Source organism: Saimiri boliviensis, chromosome 9 (assembly GCF_048565385.1).
Source record: "Saimiri boliviensis isolate mSaiBol1 chromosome 9, mSaiBol1.pri, whole genome shotgun sequence".
Classification (NCBI taxonomy): domain Eukaryota; kingdom Metazoa; phylum Chordata; class Mammalia; order Primates; family Cebidae; genus Saimiri; species Saimiri boliviensis.
Window position 1 is genome coordinate 29,536,181 of NC_133457.1, and position 15,915 is coordinate 29,552,095.

Genomic DNA, 15,915 nt, shown 5'->3' on the forward strand with positions numbered 1-15,915 from the left:
GTTTTGGAGTTATTTGAAATAGTTCTTTGCTGCATAGTTTTGCCACCAATTAAATCATAGTTAGGTTCATTTCTTTTTGATTTTAATTCTTATTTACAATGCTATAAAATATTCACATATCCCGGCCCAGCGCGGTGGCTCATGCCTGTAATCCCAGCACTTTGGGAGGCCGAGGTGGGCGGATCACGAGGTCAAGAGATCGAGACCATCCTGGCCAACATGGTGAAACCCCGTCTCTACTAAAATTACAAAAAATAGCCGGGCATGGTGGCACGTGCCTGTGGTCCCAGCTACTTGGGAGGCTGAGGCAGGAGAATGGCTTGAACCCAGGAGGCGGAGGTTGCAGTGAGCTGAGTTTGTGCCACTGCACTCCAGCCTGGCAGCAGAGCAAGACTCCGTCTCAAAAAAAAAAAAAAAACCACATATCTGAAAAATGTTATAATTAGAGAAGAATGATAGTAGTATTTAGCAAAATGGAGACATCAAGGAAGGCAACCTTTATTAGCTCAGGTTTTTTTTTTGTTGTTGTTGTTTTTGAGATGGAGTTTTGCTCTTGTTGCCCAGGCTGGAGTGCAATGGCATGATCTCAGCTCACTGCAACCTCCGCCTTCCAGGTTCAAGTGATTCTCCTGCCTCGGTCTCCTGAGTAGCTGGGATTACAGGCATGTGCCCCCATGCCTGGCTAATTTTGTATTTGTTAGTAGCTATAGGGTTTCACCATGTTCGTTAGGCTGGTCTCAAACTCCTGACCTCAGGTTACCCACCCACCGCAGCCTCCCAAAGTACTGAGATTAAGCCACCGGGTATCTCAGTTTTATATATAATTAAAGTAGGGAGTAAAGGAAATCTGCTATTCCTAAGTATTCTTGATAAAAACCGATTATACAAGAACAAACAGAAGAAACTATACATGGATCTCTCTTGATTACTTATTTTTAAGCATTATAGGAGGAAAGTAAATGAAAGAATACATATTATATGATTTATTCTTTATCTTCTTTCATTTTACTTCCTTTTTCTGCTCCTTGAATGTGAGTGCTTCCTAATGATAAATCTGTCCTGAGTAACTTTATGCATACTGAAGAAGTGTCATCCACATCAATCCTAATCAAATTCAACTGTACATGTCTGGAAAGAGGATAGAGAAGGGAGGGTCGGGGAGAGAGAGAGAGAGAGAGAGAGAGAGAGAGAGAGAGATAGGGAGAGAGAGAGAGAGAGAAGACAAAGGCAAAAGGAGACAATAAATAAAAGGTGAGGAAATCATATTCCATGGGTGAGCGGTAAGCATATCTCAAGAAAACTCAAGAATAGAAATGGAAATCTTTAGCTGGGCATGGTGGCACATGCCTGTAATCCAGGCTACTTGGGAGGCTGAGGCAGGAGAATCACTTAAACCTAGGAGGCAGTTTGCAGTGAGCCAAGATCGCATCATTGCACTCTAGCCTGGTCCACAAGAGCGAATCTCCGTCTCAAAAAAAAAAAAAAAAAAAGGAAATCTTTACAATCAAGCTCTCACACACCTCCTCAAAGTGAGCATTTCCCCAGGCAGATGACAATTTTAGCTTTCAAATAAAGATATTTGCTTAGGTGACACGATTTTTAAATGCAAACCAATTACTTCTTCTGATGTTCAGCCAGAACAATATTGGTCTTCTCCAGTCTTAGAGGTAGAACCTCCAAGGGGTTTTAAGTCCTCCATATCAGACTTAGTAAAACACAGTTCTGTATTGTACTTGATTGGCCACCTAAGGAAATGTTTCAAAGATTAAATTTTACAGACTTTAATACTTAATTTCCTTGTAAGATATTTACCTACCATATGTGCATCATATTCTTTTACTGTCTTTCTTCCTTCTTCTCTTTCTCCTTCCTTTCTCTCACACCCACCTCTGTCATGTACCCCCAGGACTTGAAATATCAAAAACTATATGATATCGCCTTCCGCAGATTCTTATTTACTTAAATAATTTAATTTAAAAGTATAAGAAACTATATGATATCACCTTCCACAGATACTCTCTTATGTATTTAAATAATTTAATTTAAAAATAATTCTCATTAAATTTAGACTGGATTTGAACACATTGCCTCTTTATGTCTCTAAGGTATTGAAGGATTTTAGGAAAGGCTTGGGCTAAATGCTTAGGTGCACATCATATCATATAAGCATTATCTGCTTAAAGATATTTCATGTTTCCTTATTCATTTTTCTAGACTGGTTATAGAGACTGGCAACTATTTATTTGTATCACTAAATTATTGTCAATATGCTTCTCTATAGAATTTCTTCTTTCTTTCCAATTCTCTCATCTCTTTATTTGGTCTTGGGAAACAAATGAACATATTCTAATTTTCCTTTTAATCACTTCTGAAGCCCTCCTGGACTTTATGGCTTGAATTGTGCTCACTTCTGTGACTGCAAAGTGAAGTTAGTTGTGATACAGCTAGTAGACAGTGAACTTGCCCAGCAGGTGTCCGTGGCAGCCAATATGCAAGAGATTGCCAGAGCATTTTTAAGCACATGAATGTGAGAATTCTGTGTGACTGTGAGATCTTCTCATCTGGTGACAAACATGTAAATGAAATTGAAAATATGCAAGAATTACTTAAACATTCAACTGGCACATAAAATGGTAGAAATTCACTCAACAGCCAATATAATGAGTCCTGATTTTGTGGCTGATTGGTCAAAAGTTTTATTTTCCTTTATATAAAATGGAGATACTTCAAAACACCACTAAAAATATTACTCTTTGAAGGACAAAGATTCCACCTCTGAATGAGAATGAATATTTTATTAAATGCTTTTAAAGAATGTGGCCTATGTATTGAGTTAGTGGCATTGAGATACAAGAAATTTATGAAAATAATTAAAAGATGTGAATTAGGCATTTACCACTAGAAAGTAATCATAGCTGTGAGTGGAGATACACATATGAAGGTGAGAATTTGGGCTACTCAGTTTGAAATAAAATGTTATAAAACCCCAAAAAGCTACTAACTCAGTTAACTACAGCGAGTCCTGCTTTGGCCTGTGTTATATACATTCTTGTGCATATAGTTACCACAACTATAATTATTATAATTATAGCATGATGATAATGGTAATTTAACTTTATGTGATGAATCAAAGTGATTGTAGCCTTTTAAAAGGCTCTCTGTATTAGTCTCATACCACGTTCTCAGATGTCACTATAAGGCCTTATATATTTTATCTCTTTGTACATCCTTTATTATTCATGTATTATTTAGTGATAAATAATGTCACCCATTATGTATCTGTGGTAGCAGTAAGATACCAAATTCCAGACAGACTCTGTATAGAGTCACATGACAAGTAGCAGGCCCTGTGTTAAATTCTGAAAATATAGTGGAAAACGTGGACATTATTGTCTAGAGAGATGAATAATAAAAACACTTTAATGGAAAATATTAAGAGTAAGACACTTGGCTGGTAGGCTTTGTTTCCTTCCTAAAGCTCCTACCTTCGAAAATTTTATTTGCATTCTAAAAGATAAATACCAGTGTTAAAGTAAATCAACTTTAAGACTTGTCAAATCAGTTACAGAATGGACCTTCGTTTTGACATTCCAAAACTTTTCTCTCTTCTTTTGACCAGCCAATTCCAGTATCATCCCACTTTACTATTTGGAACTCAATCTTAAGGAAATTTTTATATTTAGTTTTAATTAAGATGCATTAATGAAAGTGCAAGGTGTTAATTTTTCAGCATTTCTCCTTTTTTGGTCAGTGTTTGCCTGACATGTTTGGAGATGGTTGACATCAACTTTGTGACTTAAGAACACTTCTGCCACTCAATGACTGGAAAATGCCTCTGCCCCTGAGGGAGAACTGGAGCCAGATATGATGCTAGTGGGAGCCAAAGCACTTCAGGACTCCCCTCTGACCCATGGTTATACAGAGGTCTATAGACATTTTCCTACTAGGAGGGGTACTTCATTAAAGAGCATTGCCCAGCATTGCTTGATACTTTGCCCTTAGTATCATGAAGACGGGTTTGTAGCTGTTACATCACAGGAAGTTCAAATAACACTATAGCTGATGTAGGGCATATGGTAACATGGTAAGTATTTAAAGGGACACAGTTAAATGTCCCATCACAAAGGTGATTCATAGAAATCACTAGAATTAAGGCAATTAAGGTGTGGTCCAGATAGTATTCTTGGGACCCAAGCTTCCAGCTAGTCTTTGGGAACTGAAATGAATATTTCATTTTTCTTTTCACTCAGAGAAAGAATGACCTAGAATATAAAGTTCTAATTCTTCAGGGACTGTCTTAAGAAGAGAGAGTAGGTTGAGTAATTATGAACTAATCACTTGCTACTGGACTTAACGGATGCTTAGCAGATGAAAAGTTTTATATAATTCACAAGAGACCTGAAGGACTGACGCTGCCACTGGTATTACCCAAAATAGAGGGTTTAATCTCAGAATTTACTTTTCTCATCTGCAAAAGAAAATGGTTGAAGCTTCATTTCTAAAAGAAAGATTATTTGTAAATGAAGTCATGACCTACACAGATGTCCTACCAGGTCTTTTATTTTCATTTTTATTTTCAATTAGGCACAGTTCATCTGTGATATTAAGTGTGAACAGCTGTGTCTATGCAGGTACCATAAAGATAAAAGACCTCATTTTAACTTGAACTCTGGTAAAGGAGCTGTTAAACAACCATAATATTAATTCATAAAAGAATATAACAACTTTTTATTAGATTATGCTCCCCCCATTGGTAAATTAACATTTGCAGACATTCAAACAGATGTCTTAAATATACATTATTATTAACATGAAAATGTGGTATTTTTATAAATTAAAGTCAGATTCTGGAGTGCTCAGGAGAGATCCTGACTCACAACTTTTTTTCTAATAAGAAAATTCAATCTTGCCACCAAACTAAGTAATCCTCCCACACATTGGGCAGAGGTGGCTGAGAAATAACATTTGAAATGACATAGGATTTTAAAATTTTTTTCACAAAGTTTCATGGTTTAAAGATTCATTTCATGGCAGCATTTACATTGCCTCCAGAGTTTCTTCCTAAAGGAACTTGTTGCTCCTTCATTTAGGAAGGGATTGAATTACTGTTTGTTAATGTTGAACCCTTGTAAAAATAATTACTTGCAAAAATGGTTTATGTTTCTATTTACCTTATATTTATAATCTAATTAATTAAGGCAAGAAAGCTAGGCCACATCTTAACCTACATTCATAATGCAAAAGAATATAAAAAATAAACATCCAACTGCTCAACTCTAACCCAGTATAAAGGATAGTGAGTCAATAAATAAGATTTTTTTATAAATTTGCCCAAAGTTTCAGAATTTGCCCCAGGACCTATATCTTCATGTTTACTGACATTTCCCAAATTCTCACTTTTCCTCTCTTTTTTATTAGGGCTTTCTTCTACATAAGCTTAATACCTTGCATCCTCCCATACCATAGTATAGAATGGAGAAAGAACACTAGGTAAGAATTTGAAACCCAGGTCTGCCATTTATCTGAGATATAGCACAGTAATTGAGAAGATCTTTTAAGCCACACCAGACCTCACTTTATTCCTCTGTGAAATGTGGGAGCTTAACTCACTGCCTTGCCCACCTCACAGATGCTAGTTAGAACGAACAGAGATAATGTATTAGAGACCCACAATTTGTAAACTCCTCAAGAGTAGGTGACTGTTAGGATTACACAGTTAAGTTTTTCTGATCCTTAAACATTGATAAACTGAGTTTCTTCCCAGTCCTGCCTGACAGAGTAGGAAATATGAATCGATTTTCTGTGTCATGAGCTAGGCTGGGCTTTCTGCTTATCCTCACAATTCTTCAGAAACAGAATTTGTTAATTCTTTGCAGGAAATTAGGCTAACAGCAAACACCCAGGCTGGGTCTTTTCAGTCAACATTTGCTAGTTTTAATAAAGCTAATACTTTTTACAACGTTCCGTCATTTCTCTTTTGGTTGCAAGCACAATGCAATTCAATTGAAAGATAGAGTCCTTTAGGACATAGATCAGGGGATCTATGGACTTTCTGACATAGTTTAAGAAATAAACAGTTGAAATTAAAGCCATTTCATTTTCAATAACATAGAACAAATATTTGTGTTTTCATCCTAAAGATAAGTCTCATGTATCATGCATTCAGTGTTGAGTGTTGCCTTTTTCTGACCTCAAGAGAGCTAGTCCACTTTCCCTGTGTCCTTCACAATGCTATCACTAAAGCTCTACCCAATACTCTAATTCTGAGAAGTTGCCTTAAAAATGTAAGTTGCTGTCCTGGCTTCTCTTTTCAGTTTTGTCACTAACTTTCTTGACATTCCCACCCTCCTCCTGTTTCCCATCGACATTCCTACTTTTGTCACGTAACATTCTAGCATGAGAAGATATACCATGGTAAAAAAAGAATCTTTTAAAAGCCTATAATTATCCTATTGAATGCCAAGAAGTAATAGTAAGAACACAGTGTGTTTGAAAAGCATATATGAATTGCTTTTATTTTTATTTTCTCCCTGATAGAATGCAGGCTGGGCCTCTTTGGACCTAACTGCTCTCAACTGTCAGTGTGGTCACAGAGCTCACTACAGCCCTCTCAATGGGGGCTGCTCTTGCCTTTTTAAGACAATGGGCCCAACCTGTGAGGAAGGTGGTTCCGATGATCCTCAATAACCAAACACTAACAACTTTTCAGTTGGTGAGTAGAATTTTGCAGGATTTCATCCACAGTTTATCATCTTCACTTTGACAGAGAAATGTACTTACTCAACCATCTTCAGCTCCTGATCTGGTGTGGGGTAAATAGCAGGATGTATCCACTTTGTCGTCTCCAAGCACAAGTCCCATTCTCTAGCCTAGGCTTCCCAACATTTTTTCGCTGGAGAATATACCCAATAATAAGAGAATGTTTTTTCAGGATCCCAATCATAGTAACGTTTGGACTAATAAGTGGACCTTTTTTATATGCACAGGAGGTATTTAAATTTGGATGTAAGAACTGCTTTTCAGTTCAGGTTGGACTGCACTGAAATATTCACACCTATTCACAGAAGACTTCAGTGGCCATTAAATAGCTGGATCCTCTTTGGAAATGTCTAGAATTTCATCTATTTATTCTCAGTATCCTTCCTCATAACAAACTCTGCTCCGGATTGCTAATGTATCGTGTTTCAAACATGACTTTGGTATGGGAGACTATAAAGACTTTAGCCACATAATGACATGCACTTTTATAGTGAAACATCAAAATGTTTAGTGTGTTTTCTCCGTCACTGGCCAGCAGACAGGAAAAAAGTGGGTAGCAGTGACCGAGGCCAGGACTTAGCCTACTCTGGGGGACACAAATTTCCTTTAAATGAGGACCTACTAGCAATCAGGCTTTTAATTCACACTGGTAATCTTGATTCACATTGTTCATCATTTAGGACAGCTATATAGCCATTTATGAGCCTAAGATGATCACTGTGATAAGCCCAAGAAAGATACATCAATAAATGCTACTTTATGTTTGCTCTCAAGTAGTTTATAAGCACTTGAATTTTCAGACCACTGGTTACTTCACATCAGCAAACAAAACTTTCTTGATTGGAAAACTTGTTTTTCCATGTTACCTATGCTTGATTGGGATAAAAATAGAGAATATCATAATTATATGACTGACTATTTGATTTATGCAAGATGTATAAGTGGCTTTTAATTAAAACAGATTTAGGATAGAATTGACTGAAGGATTTATAAAAATATTGGGGTTATCAATTCAGTACAGTTTCTCATCTTTACTTGATGATTATCTTTCCAAATCTCAGCACTTTTAACAGAGCCGAGATATAGCTACCTATAATGAGCAGCCATGACAAATTTAATGTTATTAAATGACACAAGGGACTTAATGAGATTACTTTCCAAAATACTTTTGTGCTTTTTATTATTTTACAGATAGAGTCTCTCTCTGTTGCCCAGATTTGGGTGCAGTGGCATGATCGTAACTCACTGCAGCCCCAGACTCTTGGGTGCAAAAAATCCTCCCACCTCACCCTCTTTCCCCCCACCCCACTCCCAAGTAGCTGGAACTACAGACATCCACACCATGCCCATCTCATTTTAAAACATTTGTAGAAATGAAGGTCTCACTATGTCACCCAGGCTGGCCTTGAACTCCAGGCCTCAAGTGCTCCTTCTGCCTCAAGCTTCCAGGGCACTGAGATTAGGCACATGAGCCACCATGCCTGGCTTCTCCAAGAGACTGAATTTAGTTTAGTCTTTAAAGAGATTAAATAAATTACCTTCTTTTCCCCAGTATTTGGAATTAAATATTTACATTTCAGTGCATTTTTACCGTTTTAAATCAGTCATTAATAATCTGTTATTTCAAATCAGCTGAAATAAAGCTATGCTTTATTCTGGGCATTTGCTCATTGTCTTTACCTGCTATTTTTTGAGCTTCTCTCAGCTATCGCCATCTAACCTTCAGCGAGAATAAGGTAAATAAAAGCAACATTCTCTCTTGGGCTGCCAGCTCCCTCTGGATTTTCTTTATTTCATGACTCTAAAAAATTGTGACTACAAGCAGGGAAAAGATAAAGAAATTAGGCTTTTCTTCCTCACTAGAGACTGTATTTCTATTAAGGCAGATAAGAAAAACCCAGAATTGGTAGGAAGAAAAACAAGGGATTTATTTTGGCTATTCTTTTTTATTCTATATTACCTAACTTTTTATAAGTGAGAAACCATGTGTAAAAAGTTAAACAAGGTTCTTGGCAAATGGCAGATGTTTATATATTGTCTCCTCTCATCCCCTTTCCACCCAACACTAAAACAAATTGTGGGCACGGGAAAGCAAAGTCAGAGTGTGAACCTGTATTTGTGCCATCATCTCAGGATCCTTTAGACAAACTGAATCTTCATTCTTATACCAGTTGGCATGAACAAGTGCAAATTACTGTAGCCCCTTTTCTTTATAATCTTTTTTTTTTTTTTTTTTTTTTTGAGACAGAATGCAGTGGCGTGATCTCCGCTCACTGCAACCTTTGCCCCCCGGGTTCAAGCAGTTCCCTGCCTCAGCCTTCCGAGTAGCTGGGATTACAGGTGCCCACCACCACACCCAGCTAATTTTTGCATTTTTAGTGGAGACAGAGTTTCACCATCTTGGCCAGGGTGGTCTTGAGCTCCTGACCTCGTGATCCACCCGCCTCAGCCTCCCAAAGTGCTGGGATTACAGGTGTGAGCCACCACAATGGCTGTAAAAGTTTTTATAAGTTGTCTTTCATATTAAAAAATAAAAATAGGAAAATGTTTACAATCTAGAATGTTTCCATTGTACTTTTGGTTATCTTGAAAAATCTTGATAAGCAGTGTAGAGTGATCTCTCCCAAAAATACTTCAGTTCTTCTGCTTCAGGACACTAGCAGATGGCCTGAAAATTATTATATGCAGTATTTCATGCATGAACCAACATATAATAAATGTGAATCTTAAATTATTATACAGATGGAAAATTATGAAATACAAATTCCTTGAAAATTCATATAATAGGATTTAAATTTTTATGTTTTTATAAGTGCCACATTAAAAATGCTTCAAAGTAAGAAAACAGTGTACGAAGACCTCACATTTTTTTAACAAATAAATAAAGGCACTACATAAGCATTTTTTACCTGAAGTTTTTACATGTAAACCGCTATTTAGATACAGTGAAGTATGATTTGGCTACCAAGAAATAATTTGCACAAAGTTAAAGAATCCAACCAGTACATAAAGTGAGGTATAATTTAATACACATGTCCTCTTTAAGCTAAAGTTTAATGTAAAATTGGAATCCTTGTCATTGGATACTAATATTTTATATATTACTCCTCTACTTTTTCCTCCCTGTTTACTCTGTCCTTTAAATGTAAAAATGTTGATCCCCAAAGGAAATGTATCCACTCATAATATTTAACCGACCTAGAAAGGTGCATGTGCTATGATGTTTCAGCCTCTTTCATTTGAAATACAAGATCAGAGTGGAGATTATTATGCTTTTCTGCAATAATATAGCTCAAGTTTAAAGAAAAATGAGCAGATGTATGGAAGTGTGCTGGCTAATTTGGAGTCTCAATTCAACACGCCTGGGCTATACCATTTCAGTATAACACCTAACTTTCCCCTACTCTTTCTAACTTCTACATTCGTTTATTGAGTTTTCCAGATGAGACAGCTACTTGACACAGGTTAAATTATTTTTAGAGAACTTGGAAATCATTCCAAGAGTTAGTGGCAAGAATGGCATTTCCTTTGTTAGAAATAGCAAAGAGAGTTTCTTCTCTCCTGGGCCTCTTTCACCTTGGTTTCTCTAGGACCTGGTAATACAGATGTAGCAAGAATTTAAAAGAGCATTTGATGAAGTGAACAAATAATAGCAACTGTCTACACTCTAGGAGTTATATATGCAATTCAGTTGAAATAACTTTTCTTGGGTCTTTAATAGAAAAAATAGTCAAAGTAGCTGAGCTTTTAAAATAGATTTAAAAGTCATTCCAAAGCTTTGTCTCATTTAGCTAATTATGTGAAAACTATGTTCTACTTTTTTCTGCTTATGTTTTACTTTTTATAAATTAAAAAACTTAAATAAAAATAAAGTGGCTGGGAGCAGTGGCTCACGCCTGTAATCCCAGCACTTTGGGAGGCCGAGGCAGGTGGATCATGAGGTCAAGAGATCGAGACCATCCTGGTCAACATGGTGAAACCCCATCTCTACTAAAAATACAAAAAATTAGCTGGGCATGGTGGCACATGCCTGTAATCCCAGCTACTCAGGAGGCTGAGGCAGGAGAATTGCCTGAACCCAGGGGGCGGAGGTTGTGGTGAGCCGAGATTGCACCATTGCACTCCAGCCTGGGTAACAAGAGCGAAACTCCGTCTCAAAAATAAATAAATAAATAAATAAAGTGTAAGATATGCATTTAAAAGTCATAGATGCCTCCTTTATATTCTTCCAAATATTTACAGACTCTTTTATCTCTAAATCTTATATCAAGATTATTTGAAACACCATTTAATCATTCTTCATTTTAATGTTTGTGTGCAAACAGCTCTAATTTTGAAGAATATTAACTAATTCAAGTAATATATATTAACAAACTAGATATTTTTCTTCCAATAGAAGTCTTTAAAATATATAAAATGTTTCCATATGAATGCCTCCACTTTAAAAGGATATAAGAAAATGTATTATATATAATTTTATTGCTGAGACTTCATGAGAAAAATTCAGCAATAGTTCACAGACAAAATGATTCAGAACTGGATATTTAGTGCTTACGTGTTGACAACATTGGTCTCTTGAAACGTAGAGTATTGGCTTGTGAATGAAATTCCATATGTGAGATTTGGATAAATTTGGGGGAGGGCATTCAACATGTGTTTGATGAATAGTGGGACCCATGACAGATTAGAAATCTAAATGGTCAATTGATCATATTTCAGATAGTTTATTAATTGAAAAATGCCTTCATTCGTGTCAATTTTTAACCATTACCTACAGAGAGATTTTCTGCTTTTTAACTTACCTTGAATTCACTAAAGAATTTTAAAATTTGTAGTGCGTGTTGTACTAGGTACTGTTTTAGGTATGAAAAAAGTAGCAGCGAACAAGATGGATGTGTTCTCTGCCTTCGTAAACTTGCAGTCAAGAGACTATGTTAGCCAACAAGAGCAATGTTTTTAAATATTTCTAGCTGTGCAGTCAGTTTTATAGCTCATCAATCCTTTTATAGTTCATGAATCCTTTCCTAAGCGTCTTTCTCACAAATTTGTTAATTCTCCTATGTTAATTCACACTTTGATAAATCACATACATTTTAGCTAACCTTAAATTCGCATTGCAGGTTTTACTCTTAGTGGTGTGGTAGAAATTAAATGTTTTTTTAAAAAACTCGTGAAATATCATTTCACATTTATAGAAAGCTGTATTATTCTTTGCAATGTAAAAGGTAAGTTGACTTTCAAAGCTGTTGTAGAAGCCCTACTGTTAGAGGCATTTACATAGTGGAAGTAGAGAAGAGGAAGAGAATATTCCTCATGGTCTGACAATTGTTTCATCCTTTTCAGCAACCATCATGCCTTCTCTTAATAGAGAGGAATGTTTCCTAATGATAGGGGAGGGTATTTAGACACTTTTTGAAATCTAGTTTTATTACTGGGCAAGTAATTCTGACAAACATTAACAAATTCTTGCCATTTTAGTGGGGTTTTCAAAACAAGATTAGATTTTTTAAAATTGAGGTAAAATGAACATAACATAAAAAATAACATCTTAACCATTTTTAAGCGTACAGTTCAGTGACATTAAGTACATTCATACTGTTGTTCTATGTTTACCAAGGGTTATTACTTTTAATATGGGAAGAACTTCTTGAAGACATTTGAGTAACATGCAAGGGCCTCAGGTACAAGTTGCTGGTCTGCTTGAATAACGTAAATTGTGTACTGCCTGAACTCCTGAAATTTTTTACAGTCTTAAAAAATTTAACTATTTGAAAATATACTTTATATTGCATTTTTGCAATGAAGACATACTGCACATTTAAGTAGACACATTTACTGGGGACCAGAGGAGTAGTCATTTTTACTAAGTATATCATGGTTGCAGCTCACAACTTTATTATGTTTCTGAGCATGCTAAAACATCAAACAACAGTATATTCATTGTGCTCTATGAAATAATAATTAAACTTATAATTCCATTTTGAACAACCTTCTTGCATTTCCCAGATTTTTGCCTTTTTCCTAAATATCTGCTCCCTGAGCTCCACTCTGGCCTAAGGTAGTAATGGTACCAAGGTCTTGAGGCCTTGGGCAGTGTTTCCTGATGAGTATTTGATGGAGTCACAAAATTACAGATTAATAGTATTTAGTAAAGTTCCCTTTCTACCAGGGAAAGGGGGTAAAATTGGTTAAATTTCGTACTCAGTAACACCATAACTGAGAAACTCTGGATTAAATAGAACTAAATAATATACTTTATTGCAGTACTTTTTGGGAACCCAATATGTAATTTGTGAATTTATAGGAGGAAGATAGAGTACATAATGAGTATCGAATTGTTTAACTAGGATTTCCTTTTTTGAGGAATGTTTTGGAAAAACTAGTGTCTCAAAGAACAGTTTTTGTCAAAAACAGAGATAAATGTCTACTTAAGTGAGCCCTCAGAAGCATCCCTGGTCTGGATGCCCTGATCACACAATTTCATGGTGTTTCTAGTCATTGCCTGAGAGAATTCTAAGCAAGGCCTGTGTTACTTTGTAGTTTCCCATGAATCCTCTGTAAGACAGTACACATTTCTCAAAAGGGTCTTTGGAAATACAAATCAAATTGTTGATGAAGCTTTTAGAGGAATTTGCCTTTCTTGCCTGTCCAATTAATATGAGAAATTAATTTTTAGAACATTAAGGACAATTAGGAAGATGTAAAATACATTGTGTTCTTTTAAAATTGAAGTTTATAAAAGTTTCACAGGAATAGATGTTTAAAAATAAAAGACCAAAATTTTGCTAACATCTGGGCATTTTATAGAAGTTGTACATACTCTATTTTGAATAACCTGTGAGGTTTGCTTAAATGCATTAAGATTCCAAAGAAGGAATGTTGAGCAGTACACTGGATTAAATCCATTTTGAGAATCAGTAAATGTTTGCTAGCATGCCATGACTGAAGTGTGAGGATTCTAATAATGCTAGAGTTATCGAAGTATTTTTGGCTACTGATTTTTATGTTATTTATTGAATAAAATATTGAACATTAATTATCCCACAGCTCTCCACAAACACACATATACACATAGACCTATCTATGTTTTCGAGAGTTTCTTTTAGAATTATATACTTAAGACATCTTCTGTTCAAATGATGTTAAAATTTCAAATTTTTACAAATAGATGTATACACTGTGGTTAGTAATGAGAAAAATCTTTCTCAAATAGATACCTGTAGTTCAACATGATTTTTATAGACATCTATTTAAATTTAAAAATTAAGAAATGATGAAATAAACCTAATCTCAATTTGTCAGGCTAAAATACAGTCTCTATTCATGCCTTGGAATACTTATCCTAGCTGTATTATGTGTTGGATAACCAAACAAAACAAAGGGGCAAAAATTGTGGAGTAGAGAATCATGTGCTTGCAATCACAGAAGTGCAGAATTAAAAGAGACTAAAGCTTCTCCAGTCCTTTTGGTTCATAAGCAAGAAAACTGAGACTCAGAGAATTAGGTCCTACTGTAAAAAAATTACAGAACCAAAATTTCTTCATCTCTTACCTCTGTTCTCTTATGTCTCTCATCTTACGTCTTTTGATTGTTTCTTTTTTGTTTTTAACTTTTATTTCCAGTTCAGGGGTATATGTGTAGGTTTGTTATATGGGTAAACTCATGTCACAGTAATTTGTTGTACAGATTGTTTTCTCACCCAGGTACTAAGCCAAGTACCCCGTAGTTATTTTTTCTGCTTCTCTCCTTCCTTCCATCCTTCACCCCCAAGTAGGCCCCAATTGGTCCCCTCTCTATGTCCATGCGTTCTCATCATTTAGCTTCCACTTATGAAAAAAAAGCTCAATATCACCAGTCATTAGAAAAATGCAAATCAAAACCACAGTGAGATACCAGCTCATGTGAATCAGAATGGCCAGGATTAAAAAGTCAAAAAGTAACAGATGATGGCAAGGTTGCAGAAAAAAGGGGAACATTTATATACTGTTGGTATAAGTGTAACTTAGTTCAACTATTGTGGAAGGCAATATGGCAATTTCTCAAAGAGCTAAGAACTACCATTTGATAAGCAATGCCATTACTGAGTGTAGATGCAAAGGAGTACAAATCATTCTACCATAAAGACAAATGGATGCATGTTTATTGCAGTGTGAGTCCCCTTTCTGAGATGTGAGACATTCTTTTCACAAGAAGGGTCATTGAGTCTTACTTTACAGGAATCCCTTTGAATTCCAGCTTTAATGTTACAGACTTTTCAAACTTGAGTTGTTAACATTTATTTGATATCCAAACTGTATATGATAGAAGTAGTTAAATACAAATATAAGAAATTAAAGCTAATGAGAGGTTCTTGGTCCGGTAATGATTTCATCATCATTTAAGGAAAGTATTAGTCATTTTTATATCTTCTTTGGCATCTGTTATTCAAACTTTATATTTTAAACACTATTTCACTATTTTGTCAACAGATTTTAAGAGTATCTTTAGTTGACACAGCTTAACAGTTTCTGTAATGAATAACAAACACGAGTCTCAGAATTAATACACATAAACATGACTTTTTTTAAGTTCATTATCTAATGCCAAATTAACCTCTGAGAAACATTATTGGTCAGTATCTCATTTGTAGCCATAAGGAACAGTTGCATTCACTTTACTTTTTGTTGTTGTTCATTAGCTTAAGAATCCTTGTGATAGAAACACCAGAAAGTATCAATGAGTTTATTCCCCTTAAATTTGACTAACCAAGTTTACTGGATTATATTTTACTTACTCAATAAATAATTCCTTGAATACATTATTTCTTGAATAAATTATTCCTTGAATATGACATATTCAAGGAAATTTAAGATGATTAAATAGAAGTGAATGATCTGCATATGTGTCTTTCTAAAATGTTTCTCAAACTTGGTTGGAAGGTAGAACATCTGAATATTATGACACTCAAAGTGGAACATAAATTATTAAAATATTTAATAATATATGAGCTAGAATCAATATTTCTTAGGGAAACTATGTTATATGCATATTATATAAAAATCTAAAGCATGCATATATAGGATCACAAAAATTTTCTTAACTCTTGAGTTAGGTACAATCACTTTTCTGAGAAATTTCATCAATACATTTTATATTACTTGGACATTCACTTTAACA

General features: G+C 35.3%; 1 protein-coding gene across 5 annotated transcripts in view; it reads left to right on the forward strand.

The window, feature by feature from the left end:
- Window positions 1-15,915, forward strand: part of LOC101039884 (vitamin K-dependent protein S-like) — a 752,700-nt gene that overhangs the window by 731,402 nt on the left and 5,383 nt on the right. The window lies entirely within an intron of this gene.